The sequence below is a fragment of the Alligator sinensis genome, unplaced genomic scaffold (genome assembly GCF_000455745.1).
Source record: "Alligator sinensis unplaced genomic scaffold, ASM45574v1 scaffold612_2, whole genome shotgun sequence".
In the NCBI taxonomy this organism is placed as follows: domain Eukaryota; kingdom Metazoa; phylum Chordata; order Crocodylia; family Alligatoridae; genus Alligator; species Alligator sinensis.
The window spans coordinates 502184-507365 of NW_005842085.1; the positions used below are offsets into that span (position 1 = coordinate 502184).

The following is a 5182-nucleotide window of genomic DNA, read 5'->3' on the forward strand; positions in this document are numbered from 1 at the left end:
GGAAAAGGAGGGGACATGGCTTGGTCCCAGCCTCACAGGGAAAGGGGGCAAGGAGGTGGCATGGCCCAGACCCACAGGGGGGAGGAGAGGGGGCCATGGCCCAAACTCACGTGGGGAGTGGGGAGAAGGTGGTGTAAAGGGGGACATGGCTCAGCCCCATGAGAAGAGAAGGGACAGAGCTCAGCCCCATGGAGGGAGGGAGAACATGCACTGGCTTGATGGATGGTTATGACCTAGCACCAGGGGCAGGGTTGCCCAGCCCCAAGGCAAGGGAGAAAGGATGGAGGCATGGTCCAGCACCAAAGTAGGAGTATGGCCTGGGGATTGAGGAGAAGGGGTTATGGCCCTACCCCAACATGGGGAAAGAACAGGGCATGCCCCATGGCCATGGAAGGGGATGGGGATAAAGAAGAGGGTATGGCCCAGTCCCAAGCAGGGGCATGGTCCAGCCCCTGGCTCCATGGCAGTGTGGGGAGAGGTAGGAGGGAGTGTAGACCAGGCCCTAGCTCCATGATGGGGGGGAGGAGGGGCCATGGCCCAGCTCCTGGTTCCACAGGGTAGTAGAGAAGGGGATCTGGCTTGGTCCCAGCCCCACAGAAGGGAGGAGGAGGGAAAGGCAGGGGGTAGAATGACAAAGCCCAACCCTGGCCCCACAAAACAGTGAGGAGGGGGGTATATCCCAGCCCCAGGGTGGGGGTGGAAGGTGGGGAACATGGACTGGCCCTGGATCCACTGGAGGGGTGGGGGGGGACAAAGGAGTGTGGTCTGGCCTCACTGGAGACAAAGAGGGGGAAAGGAGAAGGGCATGGCCTTGCCACAGCCCCACGGGGGAGGGGGGGGTGGAATTTAGAAGCAAGGGAGGGCAGTGGTATTGCCACTGCTCCCCTATCCCCAAGTAGTAGGGAGTCCAGCGGGTTAGATGCCAGGGCTTTGCAGGTCACATCCAACACATGGAGCCCTGCCATCTAGCCCTCAGTGATCCCCCTGGCTGCAACTGTCCCAAACAGGACATGACATGTGCCTGTGATACAGGTCCAGTCAGTAGGTTAGATCCTGCCTATAGATCCTTTTTCCTTTTCCCCCAGAATACCTGATCCAATGTCTGCTCCTGCCATTGCAGCATGGATCCCAGGGGGCTGGAACAGGTGCCATAAAGAGCAGTTTGGCCAATCACAGCTGTGCTGTGTGTGTTGACCAGCTGTGCTGTGCTGTGTGCTGTGCTGTGCGTGCTGGCCAGCCTAGCAAGACTGCACCATGGGTAGCACCCGCTCTGGGAAATGCACCGTACACAGAACCCACTCCAGCTAGTTTCCAACAAGGGTCCCAAACTGGCTGGAGAAGTCACTGCATGCAGTGTGGTCCAGGACCTGCAGGGTCAGGCACCACGTGTAACACAGTATGGTGAGAGCAACCACCGTGTAGAGTGTGGTGGCTGCTCTGGCTGGACTGTGCAGCATATGGCACCAATTCCAGCCATCCAAAATCTGCACCACAAACAGTTTGGGTCCAAGATGACATGGAGCAGCAGCCAGATCAGGTTTTCTAGGAGAGGGAGGGAGAGGGGGAGGAGAGGTCCGTGGGCCCAAGCTGGTTTATGGACCAGCCCCCAGCCACTTATCTGGCCTGTGGGGCTGGATCAGTTTGATACCCCCCAAATTAATGTTTCATCCCTTTGGGTGGAAGGAATCTTTTCTTCCAGTGTTTCTTTCCTGCACAAACTACTTCAAATTTGTTCTCCATCTCCCATGCACCCCTGGAACTCCTTTCCAGCCTTTTACCTTGGGACATATTTAGAGCACTTGGCTCCTCCTCCCCAAACCCAACTGGTAGACAGTATTGTGGCAGTGATCTTCAAAAGTGCTTCCATTTTCCTCTTAGTTAGGCAGCAACAGCAGCAGCATTTAACAGAAGCAACTACTTTAGGCACTACCCACTGTTTTTTTCTTGTTCTTGTTTTTTGTTTGGTTTTTTTGGTTTTTTACACAAATCTGGGTTTTCCCAGCTCTCTCTCTCTGATGGCAGCAGGAAGAGATGAGAAACTTGGAGAATTAAAACAAAAGATGTAACCTAGCAGCTCTTCTGGGATCACCAATAGCCACGGACCAGAGCTTCTGAACTGCTGCTTTATGCTAAATTCAGATAACAAAGAATGCCACAAGAGCAAAGAGGTTAAAGTAAGAAAAGCAACTGTGTATTATTTGCACAGGTCAGATTTCTAAATAGGGGAGAAAAATTAATAGTCACGTAATTCCATCTGAGTTGGTTAAAATGCCATTTCTAGATAAATATAATATCAGAAGAGCAATTCTACCACAAAGTATTTAGATTATTTTGGTTATTTTAGCTCAGATTAGAAAAAAATTAAAATTGAGCCAAAGACAATTTGCTGTCTGCAGAATTGCTGAAGTCAAACTCTATTAAAATTTTCCTAAATATAAGCAAGTACTATTATGTTGCCTTTTACTGGGGGACAAAACAGATTAAACCTAAGAGGCACCTGTATTTGTTCAGTTTATGCCCAGCATTAGTCTAAAACTTATATAATGGAATGAAAGCTTTCAAAAATAGCAACATTATTTTCATGACAGGAAGTACAGTAACTTCAATTGTACTGGAATAGCCTCAGTTTAGCTGCTGTCATGTAATATTCACCATGCACAACTGCACTGATGTTGGAGAACAACAGACTTTGGCATATGAGTATTACATTTCTACCGGAAGAAACCAATAGTGTACAAAACATTCCCACAGTTTCTCTCAGACCAAAAATGGTAGTTCAAGGAAAAACAATTAATCCAACAGCAACTCAGTAAAAGTGGCTTCCAGGGGAGTTTCTCCCAGGAAAACAAATGTATGTACACTTAACCTTCCATGAGAAGCTGTAGCACCATCCTACAGCATCCCAGCATGCACTGCTCTTGCCCGGCCCCCTACCTGACAGTTCCAGGGAAACTGTCTGTGACTTGGGATTAACTCCAGGGCTCTAGCCGAGCACAGAACACCACTGCCCCCACCACCCCCTCAGAAACAGGAAGCCCAGCCCTTTTCACAAATCCCATAACGTGTTCCAGGCCTACAGGGAGACAGGGTGCCAAAACAGCTGTATTCTCTGTTTAAGACCTGTGGGGTGAAAACCCAAACCTAGAAATTGACATGCCTGCAACTAACAAAAGGAAACATGCCCCGGGTCCCCCTCAGCCTCACAGCCAAGAGGGAGAAGAGATTGAGAGTGCTGGTGGGTTGGGTCCTCAGGGGTAGCCAATCAGTGCTGCCCTGCACAGTTGGCTGGACAAGCTCTAGAAGCAAGGACAGCTGGGATGCATGCATAGGGGCCCTGGGTGTATGCTGTTGGCAGTACAAGCTACCCAAGCACAAATCACTGCTCAGCCCCTCTAACGTTTGTAAAGTGCTCTCTTCATTTAAATACCTGTACATGGCCATAGTAACATCTACCATGAAACAGTTAAAAACAAAAACTTTAGTCTTATGGCTAAATCAAAAGGGAAAAAAACCAAATAGAGCAAACAAAAAAAACTTCACAGAATAATATATGAGCATATGTTAAGAGAAGCTGATCCACAGTCCAAAGGTTATTTTTTAATAATGCTTATAATAGTAAAACCTTTGTTTGCTTATCATTTAGAATATCAATACTTTTAATTAAAATAACATTTTTAATTCCCACTGCCTATGTGGCAATCTATTTCAGGTGTTTCATTCACATCCCTGTTAATACTGGTATATAATAAGAAAACGTTATTTCCTAAATGGAAACTGAACTGCTGCACCATCATCTCAATCTGCAACTTGTGCGGGCCCTCTCCCAATCCCACCTGGGTTGCCATGTGCAAGTTCTCTCCCGATCCCATCCTCGTCGCCATGTGCGAGCCGGGCCCGTCTTTGTGCACGCGGGCTGTGGCCAGCAGCCTGGGCACGCGGGGTCGGAGAGGACCGGTGGCAAGCTAGAATTAGTCTCGGACGCGTAACGGTTGATTTAAAGATTGTTTACTTACACCAAAGATGGTCGTGGTGTAGGCTGGACAGTTTCCAGGTTCAGCTCCGCTTAAATCCTCATTAGAGGACTACGACAATTCGTTCTTTGCCCCGGAGTTATTGAAGCTCCGCGGGTTCGGTAGTTTCTTTGCCCCGGAGTTATTGAAACTCCGTGGGTTCGGTAGTTTCTCGTACAGGAAGGGATACGTCTAGGAATTTATCGGCAACGGGGAGAGGCTAGAGGCTGTTCATTCTTTTCCCCGGAGTTGTTGAAGCTCCGCGGGTTCAGTTATCAGGCCTCTATTGCCTTTTAAGAAAAACGTTGGGTCCGTAAGGATCCGCAGTGCTTAGAGATCTTTGCGCTCTCCCTCTCGAACTCCAATTGCTCTCTCTCCAACTTGGGCGGAAACCACCCAAGCTCTTTATACGGCTAGCAAGCCAATTGCTAGCCGCCACGTGTGCATGTATTAGAATAGCTACCAATTTGGCGGGAATACTCCATTGCACCGGGGTTCTCCTCTGCAGCAGAAAACTCCACCGTGCAAAGCAGCTGCATTTTAGTGGGAAAATAATTTAGCAGTGCCGAAGCACACACAAACAAAACAAAAAAAATCACAACTTTGGGTTGCGACATCCCCCCTTGCTGAGAGCATAGCTAAATTACGCTATATACGACAAAGTTCTAGATATGAGTGAGTCATCAAACTAACAGATAAGCAAACAAACAAACAAACATACATAAAATTCGCTGTCCTGGGCTTGAGTTACATAATAATCAAGAAACAATAATCAACACAAACACATAATCTGATTCATAACAAAACTGTACGATCAGGGCTTCAGTGGGCATCATGGCAAAGTCGTACGTCAGGCCCTCACTTCTTTCGGTGATGTCATCCCTCTCAGGGCTTCTCTTCGCCACGCACTCTGGATTCCGGATCTGTAAACAGAACACTTCTAAAAAAAAAAAAAATTGATTAGTGATCTTATTCAACAGACTTAAACAATTTTTATGGCTCATATTCTCGATTGGATGAAATCGTTGAGGATCCACCATCTGGCTCTTCTAAATAACGAAAACCTAACTCATAGGCCAATTACCACTGGCCTGCATCTCCTAAAATCCGAAGCTGCCGCTTGTCCAGAACGCTGTAGGAGAAATCCAAACATGTATCGCTCCTCTAGGGTT

At 48.1% G+C, this 5182-nt stretch overlaps 1 protein-coding gene across 9 annotated transcripts in view; it reads right to left on the reverse strand.

Annotated features, from left to right (window-relative positions):
* The window catches only part of RB1CC1 (RB1 inducible coiled-coil 1), a 126171-nt gene that overhangs the window by 66814 nt on the left and 54175 nt on the right, over positions 1-5182 (reverse strand). The gene's annotated exons all lie outside the window — the stretch shown is intronic.